The 23939-nt window shown below is 46.4% G+C and overlaps 1 protein-coding gene across 4 annotated transcripts in view; it reads left to right on the forward strand.

Moving 5' to 3' along the window:
- Window positions 1–23939, forward strand: part of BCAS3 (BCAS3 microtubule associated cell migration factor) — a 3943855-nt gene that overhangs the window by 898460 nt on the left and 3021456 nt on the right. The gene's annotated exons all lie outside the window — the stretch shown is intronic.

Raw genomic sequence — 23939 nt, forward strand, 5'->3', positions numbered from 1 at the left:
AGATAGCAGAGGATGGCATCAAATATCTGGCAATTACGCTTACACACAGGGTGGAACAGCTTTATGGCAAAAATTACCTGCAGCTCCTCACGAGTATTCGTAGGGATATGAAGAGATGGAACCCCTTGCTGATATCATGGTGGGGCAGGATCCAAGCGATAAAGATGACCATCCTACCAAAACTTCTCTATTATTTCCAGGCCCTCCCGGTAAGGGTACCCAGATTATTCTTTAAAACACTATCCCGGGTAATATCAGCCTTTGTGTGGAAGGGGAAAACGCCAAGACTGGCTAAGGCAGTCATGTCCACACCAACCAGGGAGGGGGGCCTGGCACTCCCCCACTTCAAGAAATACTATCAAGCGGCACAGTTAAAGGTACTACGGGAGTGGCTAGGCGATGATCCACAACCGATTTGGGCAGCACAGGATAGAGCAGTGGCAAGAACCCCATTAGTGGAACTACTCTGGAAACAAAAACAACACAGACACCCCAACATAGAGATAAGCGAAATAATGAAAACAACGATGGAGGCGTGGGACACGCAAACCCGAAGAGGCATAATGACCACCACGCTAGGCCCATTCACCCCCATCTGTAGAAACCCGCAGTTCCCCCCGGGGATGGAGCAAGGGGCATACGATTGTTGGGAGGAGGAAGGAATAACAAAAATTGGGGAAATGTTCATCAACAATGAAATTAGATCATATGAATCCTGCCTCCCACTCGCAGCACGCTCCACTCGGGAGAAATACAGACACGAACAACTCAAACACTGGTTGAGATCCCCGGATATAACGAAGGCAGCAACGAGAACTCTCACCCCATTTGAGAAATATGTTAGAACGAACTCCGGGGCAAAGAAATGGGTTTCTACTATATATTCCTTCATGAATACACAGGATGAAGAAATTAAGTGGTCATATATGATTAAATGGAGCAGCACTCTGGGGTGGGAACCAACAAGGAAACAATGAGAAGACCTCTGGACTCTAATTCCAAAAATGACCAGATCTGCTCAAACAAGAGAAATGTGGATAAAAATAGTTACACAGTGGCACTACACCCCAGAGAGACTCCACACAATGTTCCCGAAAACTTCAAGCCTTTGTTGGAGGGAATGCGGATAGGTGGGAACATGGAAACACATCTGGTGGACTTGCAAAGGAATAAGGCCTTTCTGGGAAGAAGTTAAGGGAGAAATGGGCAAAATATTTCCAGATGCGGGACAACTCGGAGAGGGGGTCTGGTTGTGTGGAATAAGAGACGACATGGCAAGAAGATATAATAAAGCACAATGGAGAACGCTTATGGGTCTCCTTATAGCGGCATGGACAACAATTGCCCATAGTTGGAAAAACAGACACCCCGCTGATTTTCGCATGGCTCCAAAGAGTCTGGGCCCAGATGGCAATGGAAAAAATCACACACTCAATCCAGGGAACGAGAGACAGGTTCGCAAAAGAGTGGGGTGGAGTCCTGGAATATCTCCAATCAGACTTTATGGAACAGTGGTGCCCACACAATATCAAGATCTCTGATATATTTAATGCATAATGTAATCCCTGTTCTAAGGCACACATGTCCCCAGGGAGGGAGGGGGGGAACTGAGGGGGGGATGTTGAAGTTATGTTGCTTAATTGTTGTTTATTGAAAATAATAAAGACAAGTTGGAAAAAAAAAATGGCAGCAAACAAATGCAGGTTGTGCACACCAAAAACGATTTTAAAATGGCAGCAAACAAATGCAGAATTTGCATACACCAAAAATGATTTTTAAATGGCAGCAAACAAATGCAGGATGTGCATAGACCAAAAAACGATTTCTTGTTGTGCCTAGAAACACTTGGGTGTAGGCACCTTACAAATTTCCAATAAATAAATAAAAATCAAGGAGGAGCCACAGCAGGCCCTACAAAGTTTTAACAGTATGAAAGAGGCCAAAGGTGTGTATGTCGAAGGAGATGAAATGCCAGTGCCAGCGTGGAAGGACCGCGGCCAGCACCAGGGGAGTGCAGTAAGGCACAGCTGATGGCCGACCAGAGCAGCCCTGATAAGCTGCGACAATGAGGGGAAGGGGAGGCCCTCCAAAGGCCGACTGAGCCCCACTGAACCGTCGCAGAACGGTCTCCGTGGAGAAGCCATATAAGTAACTCTGCACCCAACCGAGATATGGGAGCAAAAAAGAGGAGCATCAGCGGGCCGACGCATAGCCCAGCTAACAAGTCACATAAGCATCTCCACTCCGACCAAGCTGTTGGAACAAGAAGGTAAAGTCTCTGAAGGCCGACAAGATGGCCAGCGGTAAAGTCACATAAACGACTGAGTGGCTAGCACGAGAGAGTCGAACCCCAGGAGACCAACGCGGACCCCGGCTAAAGAGATGTTAAGCGATTCCCAGCTGACCGGAGAACCATTTAAACTCAACAGCCCACTCGAGGAACATTGGCCGGTGCGCACAGGAACTTGTTCGCTCTGGCAGCGAGGGAGGCAGCAAAAGGGAGAGAAAGGAGAAGCAAACCTCAGAAGCAGGGCAGTGAGAAGGGGAAGAGTCACGGAACAAACAGAGACTGTGCAAGGGGAATACCAGGAGTGAGAGTAAGAAGTGTCCCAGAGTGGGGAGAACATAAGAACACCCCAGAGTGGGGAGTGAGAGTAAAAAGAGCCCCAGAATGGGGAGAGCCTGAGACTACCTCAGGGTGGAGAATGGAAAAAAGAACCTCATAGTGGGAAGAACCTGAGAACACCCCAAAGTGGGGAGTGTGAGAAAGAAACCCCCAGAGTAGAAGAAGAAATAGAAGAGCCCCAAAGTGGGAAGAGACAGAGAGGCCGGGTCTGGAACACCTTGAAAGCATTCCAGCACACGAAGAACGGACGATCTTGAACTTAAACTGAGGGCAAAAGCCTTTTAATAAGAAGGGACAAGGTTGGGGTTAGAAGCCAGCAGCCATCCCTTCCAGTTAATAGTTCTAAAAAGTCTTGGTTTCTTTTTTTGGTTTTGAAGATGGGGAAAGTGGTTAGGTTTGAGTAGGATCCTGGATAGAGGACATCCTGATGAGCATCCTTTGCACTTACCTTTAAAGAATAGGGCTGGAGCGTCCAGATGGAGGGAAAGATTAGGTGAACTTGATCAAAAATAAGTCTGAAAACAAATTCTCTGTGTCCGTGTCATGATGCTGACCTACCACACAGACTAGAAAGCACCATTTGTAGAATTGATCATTTTATGCATTTGTCCGCCCCTGCTCCTAGACAGTAAATTATGAGGCAGACTAGCACTAGCAAACGCATTTAAAACCTGGAGAGGTTAGACTTGCTCACTAAATGAAAGTGCACTGGGGACATTTTATGGTTGTTCGGTGTGGAGGAGAGGATGTGGGGAGGTAATCCCCTTGTGAGGGAAGGAAACTGAAGCATAGGGTGATGCAACTATTTACGCAAGATGAAACCTCTTTGATCAGGAAGGGAAGCCCATAATAGGATTCAGATTTTACAAAGTAAGTCACTTGGCATGTTCTTACATCCCTCCATTTCTTCTTCTTGCCTTTCTTTTTTATTTCACATAGCACTTTAAACTGGTTTCCCCAGCATGGGGTCTGGCATGGATTCACATGCTCATGAATATTCCCCGTCGTCAGGCTGGGAATCCTCGGTAAAGAAAAAACCAGTATCAGTTTCGTTTCTGATCTGTCTTTCGTAGTAATAACCAATCACTGGTCTCTGCGTCATACTGACCACAGCCAATGACTGCCCTCTACCTAGGCACCGCCTCTGGCAGCCATCTTCAGATTTTTACCGCACGTTCATGTGTTGGAATCCTCGTGCTATTGCTCTCGAGCGTTAGTGCTATTTTTTCACGTTTTTTCTCAAAAACTTCGTTTTTTCCAGTCAAAAGAGCCTCAAGCTCAACCGACTCTCCATCCGATCAACGGGGACCCGTGTCGGATTCGTCTGCGCCCCTCAAGGGTGAAGATTTCGTCGAGCTACGTTTTGGAGGACTCCAGAAGCTTCTCAGGCCCAGACATGGCCCAGGAGAAGGGAAGCTCGACGCCCGGAAAGCTGTTCAGGGTCTGCCCTGGATGCCAGCTGCAGAACGTCTTTAAGGAGGACGAACACTCCTTTTGTCTCTACTGCTTACATGAGGACAAGACGCACGTGGAGAAGGACTGTGCGTTTTGCGGCAATATGTCGGAGCGGACCATGAAGGACCGCCACCAACACCTCGCCAACTGGCTGGAAGGGAAGAGCCTGTCAGGCGAGAAGAAGAGGAAGAAATCCGAGCGGTCTTCTAAGACCTTTGAGGACGCCCCGGCGACGGGGGTCCAACACAAGGCCAAGCACCGCGAGTCCGCTGGCACCGGGAGCGCCAAACGGTCGGGCTCTACGGGCGCCAGGCAGGGCGCACCCTCCCCGGCACCTTCAGCCACGAGCCAACGCTCTGGGTCGGGTAAGAGGAAGGACGAGCACCCGGCGAAGCTCCTGGAGAGGCCCCGGTCGAGCTCGAAGGCCCCATCGGAGGGGGAGCGAGGCAGTGTCCCCCCCCCCTCAAGGATAAGGCGGTGAGTGCACCTAAGGTGGTGAAGGCCTTAATCCATCCGGCCAAGCCCTCTATCGATACTGTCGCGGCGGCCCTGGCTCAGCCTGTGGAGGCTACACCAGTGGTGGCGACCTCGGGGCTCAGAGTCTCCCTGCCACCTCGGAGGGAGTCCTCTTTTGTGCCCATCGATAGGACCCCCGTGAAATCCCCGGCGGGGAAGAAAAAGGGGGGCAGGGCGTCGTCGTAGATTCGGCTTCAACCTCGGAGGAAGAGCTGATCGAGGTCTTAAGCCACGGCCTTGGATCCCGACGCAGGTGACGACATCGTCGAGGGTGCCGACGGGGCCCCTGATCGCCTGTCGGATTCCCCTCTGCCAGCGCCGCAAGACAACTCGGCGGCCATTTTGTTGGCTATACAGTCCTTATGCTCAGAGATAAGGACGAGACTACCGTTGCCGACGGAGGAACCTCTCCCGTCGGGGGATCCTGAACCGGGACCTTCTGGTGTTCCCCCGCCCAAGAAAAGAAGGATTCACCCTCCACCTCCTTTTCAGCCGTCGCGACCCGTCCAGCCCTCCTCCCCATCCACCCGAGGGGATGATACGGGGACTGACACGGCAGCGACGGGTACGGACAACGAGGTATACGACGAGGATCTACCGTCGTCACCTCCCACCAGGGCTTCTCCGCCCGACGAGATTGGATCGTTCCACTCCATGATCGCCAGGGCATCCGAGCTTTTCCAACTCTGCCCTGAGGAGAAGAAAAAGGAAGGATTCCTTTATCAACGGCGCGAGGCCAAGAGGAAGACGGTCTTCGCGGTGCCTCTTCTGGACGACATTTGGGATGAGGGCCTCGCCCTCCTCAAGAACCCTTCCACGACGCCAGCTAGAAGAGACCGGTACGAGAAGAAGTACCGGGTCCCGGACGCGGCCCCCCTGTGCCTCCAGGCGCAGCCTACCCCGGACTCAGTCGTCTCCGCGGCGGCCAGGAAGAAAGCGGGGGGGGTGCGGCCTCCACATCGACTTCCCCACCGGACGGCGAGGGAAAGAAATTGGACGCTATGGGACGCAGGGCCATCTCGTCTGCAGCGACGACGATTAAAGCGGCCAACGCCTTGGCTATCGTGGCCCGCTACGACAGGGAGCTATGGTACAAACTGGCTCCCCTGCTGGACTTCCTACCGGACGACAAGAGGGCGGATGCCCTGGAGATCCTACAGGAAGGTGAGGTGGCGTCGGACCACGGCATCACTATTGCGACGGACATCGCCGACACTGGGTTTCGCCAGTTGGGCAACGGCGTGTGCCTTAGGCGGCGTGGATGGCTCAAGGCTACGGACTTCCGTCAAGACGTACAGACCAGAGTCCTGGACATGCCGTTCGATGGGAACAACCTGTTTGGGAAAACAGTGGACGATTCCCTTCAGGCCATTAAAGCGGACACTGAGACGGCCCGGGCCCTTGGGGTTCTGCAGCAACGACGGACGCCCTTTCGGAGCAGCGGAGGCAAGGGCGCCTCCAAAGGTTCCGGTGGCGGTTTCTCCACCTACCGTCAAGCGGCCCGCTCGTCGTCTCAGGAGGCCTACAGAGGACGAGGCAAGTCTGGCGGACCCCGCCGTCGTCGCCAAGGAGGTCAAGGCAGCAAAGCCTCGTCGAAACAGGATTGAACCGGCCGTGGGGTCGGGCCCCCACCGAAGCACCCCGGTGGGAGACCGGCTGGCGAGCTTCGTCAGCGTGTGGGAGTCCATCTCCACCGACCGTTGGGTGCTGGACGCCTTAGCCCCGGGCCATGCGCTCGAGTTTCAAAGAAGGTGCCCGCGCGTCCCCCCGTGGCCAGGAAAGAGCTTCACGTCCCTCAGCTTCTCCTGGAGGTAAAGGCGATGCTCAGGAAGGGCGCCATCAAACTCGTCCCAAAGAGGCTTCGGGGCTCCGGAGTTTACTCGAGATACTTCCTCGTGAAGAAGAAGACGGGAGGATGGCGCCCCATCCTAGACCTGCGACGTCTGAACAAGTTCATCAAGGCGCAGAAGTTCCGGATGGTCACCCTCCAGCACGTCCTGGGTCAGCTGGAGGAAGGAGACTTCCTGTCGTCGTTGGATTTGGAGGATGCCTACTTCCATATTCCCATCCTAAAGGGGCACCGAAAATTCCTCAGGTTTGTGGTCCAAGGGCGTCACTACCAGTTCAAAGCCCTCCCCTTCGGACTACGGTCGGCACCCAGGGTATTTACCAAGTGCCTTGCACCGGTGGCGGCGCAACTGCGGCGCGAGGGGATCCACGTCTACCCCTACTTGGACGAGTGGCTCATCCGAGCCAAGACGAGGGAGCTCGCCGTGGAGCACACGGCAAGGACCGTCCAACTTCTCACGGACCTGGGATTCTCCGTGAACTACGCCAAGTCCCACCTGGTACCCGCGCAAAACGCACTGTTTCTGGGAGCGAAGCTCGACACAGTGTCCCTTCTGGCCTCCCTGTCGGAGGAAAGGACCAGGTCCATCCTGGGCAAGGTACAACGGATGTTGGTTTCCGACGCGGCCAAGGTGAGGTCCATCAAGTCCCTCCTCGGAATGATGTCTTCTTGCATCTACCTCATTCCCATGTGCAGGCTCCGGATGCGCCCGTTACAGGAGTTCCTGGACGCGCGCTGGATCCAAACGACGGGCGGCTTCGAGGAGAGGATCACACTCGACGAGAGTTTCCGCCGAGCGGTCCGGTGGTGGGGCACCCGCGCGCATCTGACGGCGGGCATGGACTTCCAGACCCCAGACCACCAGGAGACAGTGACCACGGATGCCTCCCTGGAAGGGTGGGGAGTGCACACCGAAAATCTGCACGCAAGAGGCCTTTGGCTCCCGACGGAGAAGTCCCTCCATATCAACGTCCTGGAGCTCCGTGCAGTGTTCTGGGCCCTCAGGTCCTTCCTTCCGTCCCTCAAGGGCAAGGTGGTGAGGATCTTCACCGACAACACCACCACCATGTTTTACATCAGGAAACAGGGCGGAACCAGGTCCCCAGCACTGTCCAAGGAGGCGCAGGACTTGTGGCATTGGGCCGCCGCCCAAGGGATGTTTCTGGTGCCGTTTCATCTGGCAGGGATAAAAAACACCATTGCCGACTCACTCAGCAGGGAGCTGCGCTCGTGCCACGAGTGGGAACTACGGCAGGATCTGGTGGATCGCCTCTTCCGACGGTGGGGCACACCCCAGATCGACCTGTTCGCGACGGTGACGAACTCCAAGTGCCGGAGGTTCGCCAGCAGGTTTCCCCAGGCGAGGAGCATGGGCGATGCTTTCTCGTTCCCCTGGGAGGGCCTGTTCCTCTACGCGTTCCCTCCTTTGCCACTGCCAATCCGGCTCGTCAACCAGCTCAAGAGGTCACGGTGCAGGATGATCCTCGTCGCACCTGCGTGGCCGAGGCAGATATGGTTCCCGGACCTTCTGGACTTATCAGCGTCCCCGCCAATCAAGCTGCCGGTGGACGCGGATCTACTCTCCAGGGAAGGAGGCGCCATCCTCCACCACGACCCGAAATCGCTGAACTTGCAGGCCTGGCTCCTGCAGCGCTAGAGTTTGGAGGATACGACATACCGGCCGACTGCAGAGAGGTTCTTGCAAAGGCCAGGGCGTCCTCGACTCTTAACTGCTACGGACACAAATGGAAGAGGTTCTCTGTCTGGTGCCACGCACAGAAGATTAACCCTCTACGGATTACGGCTCCCCAGGTACTGCCGTACCTGCTGACGCTGGCCAAAGCTGGACTGGCACACGCGTCCATCAAGATTCATCTTGCTGCAATCTCCCGATACACCAGAACCACGGGCCGGACGTCCTTGTGGTCTCATCGTCTGGTGAAAGAGTTCATGAAGGGACTGTTCAGATCGTTCCCGCCGGTAAAGGCTCCGGCCCCGGCGTGGGAGCTCAACGTGGTGCTGACCAAGCTCATGGGACCTCCGTTCGAGCCTCTGCACTCTGCCCCGTTGAAGTTTCTGTCGTGGAAAACAGCGTTTCTTGTGGCCATCACCTCCGCACGACGGGTGGGAGAGATCCAGGCCCTTTCCTGCAAGGCCCCGTACTTGACTTTTCACGACACGAGGGTAGTGCTCAGGACGCACCCCTCCTTCATGCCCAAGGTACCGTCGGACTTCCATCTCAACGAACCCTTGGTGTTGCCTGTGTTCTTCCCGTCGCCTTCGTCGCCGGCTGAGTGGACTTTGCACTCGCTGGATGTGGCTAGAGCGCTGAAGTTCTACGTGGACCGCACGAAGTGTTTTCGGAAGACGTCACAACTCTTTGTGAATTTTGGACCTGTCAATCAGGGGAAGGCTCTCTCGAAGGCTTCCATTTCCAGATGGCTCTCCGGCTGTATCATGTACTGTCATCGGTTGGCAAACCGACCGCTGCCTGGCCGTCCGAGAGCCCATTCCACCAGAGCGATCGCAGCCAACTCGGCGTTCCTTTCTGGTGTGCCCCTGCTGGACATATGCAGGGCTGCTACGTGGAGGTCGACGCACACCTTCACGAAATTCTACTGCGTCGATCGGGATTCCAGGGAGGAGTCCAGGGTCGGCCAAGCAGTGCTGCGCAACCTGTTCGCCTGAGGTGAGCCTGGTGAGGAGGTAAGATGCTTAATGTTGGGTTTGATGTAATGCTTAATGTTGAGCCTTTGCCACCTCCCGTGGTTGTGCATGTGTGTACTGCTATGTATTCTTTATTCATGAGCATGTGAATCCATGCCAGACCCCATGCTGGAGAAGGAAAAAGTTACTTACCTGTAACTGTTGTTCTCCAGCATGGGTCTGGCATGGATTCACATGCGAACTCCCCCGCCTTCCCCTCTGCGGCTCTTCACTTGGTCATACTGCCACTTCACGTGCTTCCAAATCTGAAGATGGCTGCCAGAGGCGGTGCTTAGTTAGAGGGCAGTCATTGGCTGTGGTCAGTATGACGCATAGACCAGTGATTGGTTATTACTACGAAAGACAGATCAGAAACGAAACTGATACTGGTTTTTTCTTTACCGAGGATTCCCAGCCTGACGACGGGGAATATTCATGAGCATGTGAATCCATGCCAGACCCATGCTGGAGAACAACAGTTACAGATAAGTAACTTGTTCCTTATATCTTTATAGATTATTTCTACGCATTCCATCATCTGTCTGGTATAAGGATGAAGAAGATGGAGGCAAATATTTGCAGACGACCAAGATTTTGGACAAGTAAGGAAACATGGACTATAATAAGTTAAATCCTTTCTTCTTCAGCTCTGCTAAAGTTATTTTCCATCACAGAGAAACAAACTTTGAAATCAATTGGTCCTTATAGTTCTGATTATTCATAATATCCGAAAACATTATTTTCAGACTTTTCTTTAAAAAACAGCGATTTGACTTAAAACATATACCTTAATTTAAGTAAATGAAAATAACAAACTTTGTTCTTTTCATTTACTTAAAATAATGTACTGAATCAATATGTATTTGTTGTAAAATATTTCCTTATTTTCCCTTAAAATTTGTAAAATCTCTTCTGTTTAAAAAAAAAGTCTGAAAGCAATATTTTCGGATATTATGAATAATCACAAAAATTCAATGAGCAGTTGATTTCAACCCTTGTTTTTCTGTGACGGGAAAGGTCCTTAATAGAGATGAGGAACATACAAGTTTTTACTTAATATAGTCCTTCTGAGCATACTCTGAGCGTACAATTAGTAATGTTGGTTTAAAAGGAAAGTCGGGCAAGACTTTCTTATGCCTTATCTTGGTGATGTGAGGACCTCTCTCCTCTTTCTTTCCCCATATTCAAGCCTGCCTCTTCCATTGACCATGCTTTCTCTGACTTCCACCATGCGCTTATGACCCAATTTGCCCCACACGATCCTGCTTGCACATTCACACTTTCCCATCGGCGTCCTCAGCCTTGGATGACCTCTGAAATTCTGACACTCAAAACAAAAATGCCCTGTGACCTACAATGCTGGTGAAAATTACGGACACCTACCCTACTCCCAGTCTACAAAAAGTCCCAAAATTCTTATTGGTGAACCTTATACTTAATCCTTTGTGCTCATTCTGGTTTATCCTGTCTGACGTCGTTGTTGCTCTGTAAGAGGAAGTGATGTTCTTACTGACCAAACAGTTGAATAAAATGTGCTTTAAATGCAGAATTTAGGGCCTAATAAAAGAAGTATATTGGCTATTGAGAAAGTGACTTAAACTGCCTTAAAAATGCCTGCTTGATTAGCTTCTCCACATTTTGTCATTTGGAAATACTTTACATTCATCCATGGTTGGTAGAAATGTTTGTGTTTAGCGGATGAGTTTGCAGGCCAACGATTCATGGAGGATCATGGTGTCTGTTCAATTTAGATGTGGATTTTCCCCAAGTTAAGTCGAAGTTAGATAAGCATCCTAAAGAAAACCACCAAATGCAAAAAGCAAACGTTTTTGACATATTTGTTTTTTTAACCTATGACTGATTAATGTTTATTATTTGACAGGTGAGAGCAAACACAGGGTAGAGTAGTTGTGTTGGGTGCACACGATATCTAGACCGTATACTGCACAGAAACGTGTATGTCAGCACACCAAGAAATTTTAGGAAGTCTTGGTCATGTCTCAATAGTGGCTGAAAGGAATTGTACAATGTGTGTTTACCACCCCTTTCTGATTGATAAGGTCAAAGAGTCTGATGAGACCGTCCTGGGTATGTCTGTGCATTGCTATGTGTACTGTTGGCAAGGTTTGAATGGGTATCTGTCTTTGACCGGCAACCAGCGTAGAGGTTTTCAGTACAGACTGGATGTGATTATTTGCATGGGAGACCAAATTTGGCAAGTGACTTTTTTAGAATCTTAGTATTAATTGTATTACTGCAATCCTGACAAGTAATAACAGCAAGTAGTAAAGTGATTTTGTAGGAGAAATCAAGTTGGGAGCGCCCCATCGCACCAATCGAATACGTTGAATGGCAACTTTGAGGACTATGTTAATTTGTGGTGGAAGGAGAGGCCACATGGGGATTTTCAAAAAGCTGACCTTTTTAACAGGCAAAGAGGAGGTTCCAGTACTTCTAGTCTGGTTGCCAGGAACCCTTTCATCTACTGAACCGTGGTAACCTAAGCATTATTTGTGGCCTCACTCTGGGTCCCTTGCACAGAATGTTCTATTTTAGTGCTGATTAAAGACTGAAAACATGATGAATTGTGTATGATTTCACATGTTTTTAGTCTTGGAAAGAGATGCCTTTTGGATTGTGATCTGCTTTCTAAGATACTGCATTGGAGGTTTGGTGTCGGAAGCGGCCACGTTACACGCTACACGATACTCAGTGAGAGAGCGAGTAACTGTTGGTGCGGCTTGACGTTGGAACGTCGGGCCGCTGGAGCGTTGGAGCGGTTGTGGGCGTTGGGTCCCTTCCTCGAACGCCGCATAGCCGGAAGCGGCGTTCCGCAGTGATCCGTGAGACGTGGATCGAAGGTTGAGGCTGCGAGGACCGTGAGGAGTTGGGGAGAGGTCCTGACCTGTACGGGACGCGATCTGAGGGCGAGGTGTGAGGCGCGGGTGGCGAAGGTGAGAAATTGTGAGTGGAGAGTTGGAGAATAGTGTTCTCCCTCTGCCACCTCACAACGTTTATCTCCTCCCGTGATAGCCCCCCCGCCCCCTCTTTCCATCCGAAACCAGCGGGGGTTGAAGTGCCTGTGGGGAAGCAACCTTCGGAGGGGTTTGCTACCCGGGAGGTGGAATCCCCGGGCACTATTTATTTCACCCCCCCCCTATTCAAACCTCCTCAAACGCTTCTATCCATTTACCGGGCTTGCTACCTCTCTCCACTACGGGGCTATAGTAACTTTTATGCATATTGGAGTTGAGCCTAGTATCTAACCAAGACTCGCTCAGGCAGATGTACAATTAAGCATACACGTTGTGCCATCAGACTGTTAACTCTGCGAAAGGCCCTTCAACAGCCGTGTTAACTACTGGAGACTTGCACAACAATACTATTAAGATCCTTTGTGTATGACTGACACTACTTGATTACGAGCACCATATAAGCACCTATCTAAGCTGCTATACTGGTCATTTGAACAACGAAATTCTCTCGATTGGCCTCTCTTTGATACTGAAGGGAACAAAGAGATTCAGTATGTTAACTGCTAAGAAGTGTTCTGCTACGAGGTATAATCTGCGGAACCAGAGAGACAGGCCCTTTACAACAGGAATGAATAAGGGCAAGGATACGATACCTACATTACAGGAGAAAGGAGTTATTACCAACTTTTTTCCACCTCCAAGTACCCTAAACCCCACAAATCTACTACCTGGTATGGAGAAGGAACTGGGCAGCTGCAGCATGACGAACAATTCAGTGGGGCTAGGTGAGAGCGCAATTGACAATAACTCTCTGCTAGACCTCTGCTTATCTATGCAGAGAGCCATGACTCCGCTATCTAGAGGCAACATGAGTAATCGACCCAACAATTGCCAACAGCAGTCATCGGCTTCACAACGGGAAGCGTCAGACAGATTATCTGCTTCCCCTAATCTTGAAGTACATTTAGACTCTATGTAACCTGAAAATACCATCAATCAAGGAGAAGTCAATATGAGCCTGCGCGATTTACAAGCCTCAGTCTCATCGGTACAATTTGCACTAAACATCTTATTAAAAATGTGCGGAAAAATACTAGATGTGACCCTTGCACTCGCGACAGGAGACATAGAAAAGAAGAACACGCAGGAGCCTGAGCCTGAGCCTATCAAGGATAACCCACAACCTGGCTCCGAAGGTGGAACTTCAGATCTAAACATGACCAACAAATCGGAAATCTTCCTATCGCGGAAACAGCGACGTTTGACTAAAAAAGCGCTTGAAAAAAGAAAACGACAAAGGACAACAACTATACTACCTGACTCAGTTGAGTCAGGGGAGGAGATTCCTAGACCAACTGTAGGCAGTACACCCAAAAAGGGACAAAGGAAAGTCAAACGGAGAGCGGCACGAGCTCGTAAGCGCAATGCAGGAAAGGAAGGGAAGCTTACCAGTTGGCTTATTAGCAACAAAGCCAATATCTCAAAATCTGCAGTGGCAATAGAACCAGAAGTATCTCTATACAGAGAAGATCAGGATATAAATCTGTCCCTGAATAACACAAATAATTCATCAACTGACACAATTCTGCCAACCAATGAGCCTCAGATACCACCAGCAGAATTGGCTGAGGACAAGGGAAACAGTACAGTGCTGAGAAATGGAAGAATCTGTCTGATTAAAAATCTCTACCAATCCAGCAAGCATGACTGGATCACTCGCTCATCATTGATGACTCGATTGCATTCCATCCCGCAGCTGAGAGTGCTACGATCCGAGGATTTTGAATATGTTGAACCTTTGAAAGTTACGAACTCGAGTATATCAGCTCTACATTGCAAATTCTTAGCAACTGCGGAGTTACTCCGAAACTTCAAAACGACTTTGAGGGAAGTGGATGTGGAAATAGATGTTGATCCCAACATTATGGACCTACAGTGGCCGACTCTGATCCCTAGGCCAACGACGGAAGAAAGGACCTTACCACAGCTGCCTAAAGGTGATGCTATACAGATGGCAGACATACAAAAGGTCCTTAAGTAGTTAGTAGAGTCTTTGCCAGGAATAACAGCAAGCCAATGAGAGCTAACCGTAATATCATGGAACTGCCGGGGGTTCAGTCACCTATTAGCACCTGACGGCTCGATCCCCTTATTAATAGGCCATACCTTTATATGTCTACAAGAGACGTGGCTTACTACCAATGTTCTCCTAAACGGCTATACTATTTACCAGGTGTTGGCCAAAAAGGGACAAAGAGGCAGGCCTTATGGAGGCCTTCTAATTAGCATTTTACACCCATATAGATCTGCTCGTATCCATACGAATATGGAGGAGTTCATACTAGCAGTAGAAATAGATCTCCCTGGGAAGGACAAAGTGGTACAGGTCCTGCTGGTCAATATATATAATCCACCGGAATCCTCAGACTCAGAGCACATTCAGGAGGCCTGTCATGAATTATTGATCAATTGGATGACAGAATCAAAGAAAAATATGGTGATCTTTGCTGGGGACCTTAACTGCCACCTGATTGGAGAGACGAACACAAGTAAAAATCCTTTGTTGAAAGAAATTGGCAAGCTGACACATACAAGGGTAAACACAGAAGGACAGACATGGTTTAATTTCTTCAAGTCGTGGAACTTTGAAATCTTAAACGGCAGAACCATCAGCGATTACCCGGGAAAATCAACTTGGGGCAACACTAAATCCAGTAGTACACTGGATTATATTTATGTGAGCCCCACCATGACCACTTGGGTCACAGATATGGTGATTAACGCTAACGATTGGAGTGACCATGCTACTTTGACACTTTCACTCAATTATACGATACAACAGACATCATGTAGCTCTATGGGAGAGTTGAAGACAAATCATGCTCTCTCCAGGATTCGGTGGTCTGATAATATTAAACGTGCCAAAGAATACACAGTCAACAATCCTAATTTACGTCGCACCGATCTCTTAGCTATGTCCAGCAGGGAGATTGAAGAATGGATTACAGCATTTTCAAATTGTCATGCAGCAGTTAAAACTAATATGCTGGCACCAGAGACTAAGAGTATTAATAAATTTGACATCGAAATTAGAAACGCAAAGCGAACTCTAAGAACTGATCTGCAAAAACTACGCAAAGCTTCAACTACATTGCATAATTATCTGGTCTTAAGTAAGAAACTGAAAAAGGACTATAGAACTTGGCTCAAGCAGAAACGACATGCAACAAAATTGCTTAGATGGCAAACAACTGTTCAAACACTATGCTCTGGGAACTCCCGATCGATATGGGGATTGATGAGCACGGCTCGTGGTGACACCAATATCCCCTTAACTAACCCGATAGGTATTATTCAATGGGAGGAATTTTTGAAAACCCGGAATAGTATGAACCATGTAAAACCACAGGAGAGGACCAGCGAGGCTCGACCTGTGGCCCCTTTTAAGATATCTGCTAAGTCACTGATTACCAGGATCAAAAAGCTCAAATCATCTCGAGCCCCGGGACCTAATGGACTAGCAAATTTCGTATAAAAAAGTAATCCACAATATTGGGCAGAGGTCCTCGAAATACTCTTTGAAAAGATCTTGAATGAGGGACAAATCCCAGAGACTTGGCAGACAGCAATCCTGATTCCTGTACACAAGAGAGGCGACCGCACAGATCCTGGCAATTATCGACTGCTCTCTATGCTAGACTGCACGGGCAAGCTATTTGCAGCATATCTATTACAAGAACTACAAATATGGGCAGACAAAGAAAAGATACTTGATCGTTTTCAATGTGGATTTAGGAGCGGATACTCTAAAACACACAACCTTGTAGTAATGGACATTCTCTGTAACAAGGCTAGAACATCAGGTAACCCGCCTTTATATGCCCTGTTTATAGACTTTAAGTCCGCTTTTGACCTAGTCCCGAGGGAACTACTGTGGTCCAAGCTTGAAAAACTGGGATGTCCTAAAGGTCTATTATACTATCTCAAGTTATTACATTGTAACACCACAGTCGCCCTCAAGTTAGATGCAAAAGGGAACATGACTAAGAAGATCACTCAAGACTGTGGTGTGAAACAAGGATGTGTTACGGCACCCATACTGTATAACTTGTTTGTCCATGATATACCAAAAGCATTATCTCTGGAAAATAACTGCCCCCCCCCAAGATTGGAACTACTCATTGTGTAGTCTTAGCATATGCTGATGACCTCGTTATTATGGACCATACTATTAGCGGCATACGTCGATCAGCAGAGGCATTATGTTCCTATACCCAAACCAACGGTTTGGCCATTAATTTAAATAAAACTCATGATAAAGGTTAGTTCTAAGAAGTCATCACGAGTCACTTTAAACATACACGGGACATCAATCAATTACACCCCGTATTATAGATACTTAGGCGTTGAGGTTGAGCCTAAGGGGCAATATACTATCTGTAAGCAAACCAGAATAACGAGAGCGACACAAGTTACAGCTCTTATCTACCGTTTCTCTAAAATTTACGGTGGATATACCATCTGGGCAGCATGCCAACTTTATCTCCAGGTATTAACTCCAATGATTATCTATGGACTGGAGGCACTGCAATTGATTGACTTAGACTGGCTCCAAATCCTTGAGGGAAAATTCTGGAAAACGATACTTGGTCTACCAGGGTGTATACCAATGGCTATACTCAGACTAGAATTGGGCCTTATTTCCTGGAAGTCCCTAGTACTTAGGAAAAGAGCAGAATTATATTTAAAAGTAACATCTGATACAGATAATCTACTGCTAGCCGCAATTCATTCTGAGATTAACAAAGCTACTTCACACTTATCTATGAAAAAGAATATTAATAACTATCTGGAAGAAATTGGATGGACTCAAAAACAACAACGGGTCTCACCTGACGTAATTCGAGCACTAGCCAAGAAATCTGAATTACACGACTGGATCAGCAATTTTGCACATCTGGAAAAACTAAAACGCTATAAATTTGTGCAATTCATGAACTACATTTTCAAGAAACCTCTGTTCTATTTGAACCTATGCCCTTGTCCGCGCTTAAGACGACTCATTCTTCTGCTAAGGATCAACCAGTTACCTGTGTTGGCCATAAGTGGGATTAAGAATAACCTTGCACCATCCGAGCGTGGCTGCAGACTGTGCAATAACAAGATAGAAGTGGAATCAGGAAAACACGTCCTAACTAGATGCACGGCTATGACAAAAGACTATATAAGTTATTATGCTGACTTTGTCCATAATCCGGAACATCTTGGGAGCGATGAATTCTGGTATAGAGCAACTAATGCTAAAGGAATGAAATTATATATTGCAATGTATAATGTTTGGATGAGAGTTGAGAAATTACTTGGCATAAATATATAAGTACCTGTGTGCTCAGGAAGGTTTATTCTGGGAATAAGATATGCTGGAAACAAAAGATTACTTATGTGTTAAAAGCAACTGTCTCTGGACCTGTAGCCTGTGAAAAGATAAAAGAACTAGTGTCTAGTAACCAAGGGGCCTAATGGCCCTATTTATGTATTTCTGTTTTGTCTCACTCTTTCTCCTATGTTATGTATTTATTCTTATCTTTAAATCTATTTTAATATGTGGATATTATTTTTTTTTCTCCTTTTTTTTTTCTTCACTTTGTAATATTATATTTTATATCATGTGAAAAGCTTATGTTAAGCAATAACACATTAATAATAAAATAAAAAAAGAGAGCAATATCGTGCAGCCTACTAGTGTGCTCTTGGCTTTTCAAATCTTTCTTTTGTAACAAAATGCACTTTTGATGACAGACCCCAATTTCCTGCTTGTAGTTATTTTCTCACTCCCCCATGTACACCTAATGCTGTCCTTCCTAACATGCCTCTGTTTTAATTAGTCTTTTTTTTGTTTACCAAAAACTATTTTTGCCCGTTTTATTATTCAGTTCATGGACATAAATCCAGCTGTTCCCTCGATCTGACTTGATATACTCTTACTATAAACTTGAGGAGTGCATATTAAATGGTCAGCAAGCTTGACTATATCTTCAGTCTTTTCTTAGTCAAAATAATGACATAAAGAAGTTACAAATCTGAGTGATAAGGTACAAGAAAGATAATATGGTGGTGCAAACCAACGTTGATTCCACAGAGTCCCTACAGCATTGATTAAACCTGCAATCTGCTAGTAACCCTGATTCCTGCCATCTGGGCTGACTACCAATACACTGCGTTTTAATTGACAAGTTCTATGTTAATCCCCCGCTTCTTTTTTTGAATGGTGCATCTTCTTCAGAAAATCCCTTAGTTACCTCTACGCTTCTCCTACGTAATACAGTAGTCCGAGCCCACCACCCCGCACAGTCCACTGGCCCTCAGTCCAAAAGAGGATCCACTTCAAAGCCCTATGCATTACCCATTGCTCGTACTACGGCAGGGGCCAGCATCCGTCAGAAGGAAATATTCACACTACATACCATCAAGAGTCCTTCAATCGACCACCAATGCACTAGTAACAGTGTTAGGCTTCACCTGGAAATTACACAGATGCTTCACATTCTCCTTCGTAGCAACCATCCTCTGGAACTCTGTACCCAAACACCTGCTTACAGTGGAAGATCACCTTCCTTCCCAAAGCAACAGCAAAGCTGGGGATTCAACTGCACTAAACCAGTATCTTACCCTAAACCATAGACCTGCTTGCCTCTCTCACCTCCCATTTAAGGTACCTGAGAATTACAGAAACAGCCAGAAAAGAACTCTTTATACGTCCCACTGATTAATTTACCAAATTAAATCTGCACTGGTCGGAGTTGCAACCAAAAGGGAACCTAGTAAATGACTTCTAAAAAATCTAACAAGTTGCCTTTGTCACCTCAACCAGCAGGTCTGTATGCTTATGTCTGCCCACCTTTCAAACTAACCATCCACCCTCTAAAACGTCATCCTTTCAACATTACACCATACTCTAATGTCTTCCGTTGACAGCCAACACAGGTATTGCCCAAACGCACAGGAACACTACTGAGTTACGACTAAAGCTCTTATCTACTCTGTCTTGTACTCCCTCATTTGAATGGGCACCACCGCCATAAGCACCCCCTACACTTTTTCAATCCTTGTAATCTTTCCTCTGGATAACAAGCTCCCAAATGACTGTGACTATCCCATAGAATTATTGTAATTGCCGAGCATATTGTGTAGGTGGAGTTTGTTTATGGTTCAGTATAATTATTTGTGAAATGTAAGTTTCCCCTTGTGGGCAAGGTGCTTCATGAACCCTGAGGACATAGACTGACGAGGTTTGGGGGCGAGGGGTGACGGGGTGAGTTGGAGAATCCTAACCAAACATCTAACCTATTTATACATCACTTTTCATGGTATAGCAGAGATGCAGATGAGAGGAAAGAAACATATTTTGAAAGTATTAAGCAATAGTATCTTCCTTAGAGGTTGAAGGCCTGTTTTAACAGTGCGTTCTCCGGTGCTCTCCTGATTTCGAAGTTGTTCTCCTTGGTCTGAATATGAATTGTAAGGTTTTTCTAAAGATTAGGGCCAAGTGTTGCTAAGGGCCATCTCCTTTAAACTTTTTTTTTTTACAATTGTTTCAAAAATCAGTAAAATAATACATTTACACAAAATTATTTTTCTAAAATGCATTTCACTTCCCAGTTTTTCTTAGATGTTGTATACATTTATACAGAAGAAACATCTGGAACGATTAACTCTAAAAAATGTACAATAGCTACCTTCACAGCCAATCTAGGACTTGTAAAGAGAGATTTCCAAAGTATTCCCTCATCTGCCTCAGAGAAGAAGACAAGTACATTTTGAAACAGTTTCATGCGCACAGTATACAGGCCAGGGCACGCCACAACTAAGTGTTGCAGAGTTTCAATCTGTTGTACATTTAGGCAGTAGCGACAAAAATTCTCATGCGGGGCAATTTGTTTTCGCCTCTGTAAAACATCACGTGTGTGCCACAAATTAAATCTGACTCTCATATATTGTCGTCGTATATGCGGAGACGGGCATTTATTTAAGTATTCCGCCAGGACCTTGTATTTTTTCAAACCAAAGACTGCGCTATCAAAGTCCTTGTAGGTCTTACAAGCTGCACAGTTTTTAATCCAGTCATATTCGAAGATCATTTTCTTTGCTAGATCTGGATTAGTAAGTAGGATTTCAATAGTTACAGCAGCCAGGGCCATTTCGGTAAACAAAAGCGTGCGCCATTTAAGAGGAAATCCCGAGGTGTTAACAAGTAGGTACTGTGCTACTATGCCCAATACATTTGACACATTAAGATTTAACAAACATTTCCTCAGGATAGCTGACATTTTCCACAGTATTTGGGAATAGAGTGATAGTACCCCCAACTCAAAACGTATCATAGGTAGAGGAGTACAGTTAGGCAATTGTAGTACTTTCCTCCAGTATTTACCCTCTAATTTGTCCCAGTATAGCTGATTTTGCGGGCTTCCTGACTCAACACCATACAACAATATTGGTACAGCCTTCATTTGGTAAAAAGACAATGCATGTTTGAAGCTAAATTTACCATATTTTGCAACAAGAATTCGTGTCTGGGAGATCAAGGTCTGTAATTTGTTATTACTTTCCCAATTTTCTATTTTCGGTGTAACAGAATTGGAGATAACACCTAGCTATTTGTAATGATCAACAACCATAAGTTCCTTTCACTGTATTGTCCAAGCATATTTCTTAATCTTTCGTTTACCCGTATTATGGCAGACTAATACTTGATATTTCGATGCATTTATTTCCAGATGGTTAGAGATCGTATACTGATTTAATCTATTTGACATAAGCTGGAGGCCATATGGTGTTAATGACAATAGTACCAGATCATCAGCATATAGTAAATAGCTGACTTTACTGGTGCCCACTTTCGGAGAGTCACAGCAGATGGAACTGAAAATTGCGCCCATGTCATAGATGAAAAAATTGAATAAGCTTGCAGCCAATGGACACCCTTGCTTTAGGCCTCTCAAGGTATCAATAGAGGCAGATAGTAAGCCTTCAAGCGTTAGGCGGACCTGCATTGTGGTATTAGAATGCAATAGCATCAACATATTCATTAAAGAATTTGGGCATTTATATCTAATAAATTTTTTGTAGAGCAATGCCCGGTCAATAGAGTCAAACGCCGCCCGAAAATCTATGAACGCTAAGTACACTGACTGGCCTCTGGCAGCATAATGCATTTTAATTAAATTTAGGCACATTATATTTGGGATAGTACCCAAACCTGAGACAAAGCCAGTTTGAAAGCTGTCTCTTACTTGTGCCGACATGGTCCACGCATTGAATCTTTTCAATAGCAGTCTACCAAAGATTTTACCTGGTACATCAAGGAGGGAGATTGGCCGATAGCTACTAGGTGCCTGCCGATCTCCCTTCTTGAATATCAGGACAGTGATGGAGTGCGTCCAAGTTTCAGGGATAACCTGAGCTGCTTTGACAGCGGTGAAGATGTTATACAATATTGATGCCCATAATTCAGGGTGCAGCTTTAGCGTATAATTCGATAAACCATCAGGCCCTGTTGCTTTAAAATTAGATGACGTTTTAATGAGAGTACAAATATCCTCATAATCAAAATCCAGTTTAAATTGACCATTCAAGACACTGGGTTGAAAAGGGGCTGCACCTTCTGGAACTGAATATAAGTCAAGAAAGTGCTGTGTCCAAGCTTGTTCTGACACAGCATTTGATTGTGCTGCAAGTTGTGAAGACCCCGCAGCACAATTAATGAAAGCCCACATTTTAGCAGTGTTTTTAGTTGCTAATATAGACAGCATTCCTGCACCATCTTGTTGGAACAGAATTGCGCGACGGCTTTTTACCCAGTTAGTATATTTTGACTTTATTTTCGCGATCAATAGAGCTCTAACAGCCGGAGGATACTTCATAGCCAATCTCAACTGTTTTTCAGTTTTCTTTGTCCTCATAACTTGGTCAAATATATGCGAATGTATAGTTTTTGATCTGACCTTAGTTCTTGTGTCATGAAAGAGCTGCATAGTATTACTATATTGAATACACGGGTTGTTCATAATACTAGAGTTTTGCTCAGTTGTTTCTGAAAGATATTAGTTAAATTTATAGACAGCATCCTCAGACCATCATAGTCTATTGCAACCCGGGTTCACAATTAGGACTCCTTGGGGATGGACACTTTGTAGAGTTGTGATGGTATTTTTTTGCGACCATTTCATTGATAAAATATTATGGTCGCTTTGTTTGGTGTCAATAATTTCAAAATTCTCAATCAAAGGCAGTAAAGAAGTACTAACAAAAATGTAACCAATCACTGATTCCAGATGACCATTACACCATGTAGCCCTCGGGGGTATGTCTTCTTTGAATATGCCATTAAGCATATGTAAACCCCGGGATTTGGTCAACCCAAGCCATCTATATACCCAACCTTTATGAGGTTGGTTTTTCCGAGGATTAGATTAACATTTAGGTCACCAGCAAGAATCATATGTGTGACTGAGTGCTCCAAAGCAACCATATCCAGAAGCATTATGAGATCATCAAAGAAAACATTATCACTTATGGCAGCAGTGTTCCAATATATGTTAAGGACAGCATAACATACATCATGAGCCCTAACCTTTACCAAAAGCATATGTTTATTTGGGGCAGCCCAAAATTCCGATGACATACCCTTTCGAATTTTAGTAGCTATAGGAAGCCCAGCCCATGGTCTGCCCATTATCGGTTTATAAGCCGAATTAATGTGAATGCAAAATCCATTCCAAACTGGGGGCTCAATAAGCCAGGTCTCTTGTAACAGAATTAAATCATACAATCCTAAGTGATTCAAATCATTATTAAGGAGATGAATATACCCTCTAGTGTTCCAACTTAAGATCGACATTTGCAACTGCTTATGGTCCTGTACTAGTTATGCTTGTTCTTGGATACATTTACAAGAGCAAGTTGTCCTTTTTGGGGGGTTGACCTTTCCCTTCTGGGGGACTGGGTGATCCAACTGATTTTTCAAAACCGGGGTAGGTTTGTTATTTTCGGCAATAGGATCAAATCCCAGGTTAAAGAGATGAGTTTTTACAGACCAGATGAGATTTTGGACGACCCGAGAGTTCAGCCATAATCTCACAGTATTGAAATTCTGGTCATTCACAAATTCTACATACTCAATATCAGCCGAATTAATGTCTTCCAACTGTACAATTTCAGAAAATATGGCCATAATGGATCTTCTGTTAAGATTGTATTGCTTGCAGGGTAATGATCTGCACGCCAGGATCAATGAATATGGTGCCAATCTTTTCTTCGCCGATGGGTGGACTTATAAGTATCCTCTGGTGCTTATTGTATCTCTCTTTCCATTTATAGTGTATTTTTTCCCGTTCTACGGTGACATTACCTGTGGCTCCGCCCCCTTCCCTCAGGAAGAGGCTAAATTTGGGGATCGCGCACACCAGCGCGTGCGGACCAGGCGAAGTACCGGAAGTACCTCTTTGCCTCTTCGCGCGGCGTTGCGGCAGAGAGGCATAACAGGTGCGGCGGTTCGAGCGTTCTGTGATTGCAGTGAGGAATGCAATTGCGCTCGTCTAAGAGGAATCCTCTACAGCCTGGTATAAATTCCCCCCCTTTGAGAGCATTAGTTATGACACCATCAAAGGGCTCCTCGAGAGCCAGCGCTCATCTGGCATGTCAAAAGGCTCTAAAGGATGCGGATATTCAAGCTTTTTATAAAGACATCACGGCAAAGGCCCATCTCAGTGGCAAGCCTCCGCTATTGAGGACGGTTACAAAATCATTGGTA

The sequence above is a fragment of the Ambystoma mexicanum genome, chromosome 9 (genome assembly GCF_040938575.1).
Source record: "Ambystoma mexicanum isolate Mex_15411 chromosome 9, UKY_AmexF1_1, whole genome shotgun sequence".
Lineage (NCBI taxonomy): Eukaryota > Metazoa > Chordata > Amphibia > Caudata > Ambystomatidae > Ambystoma > Ambystoma mexicanum.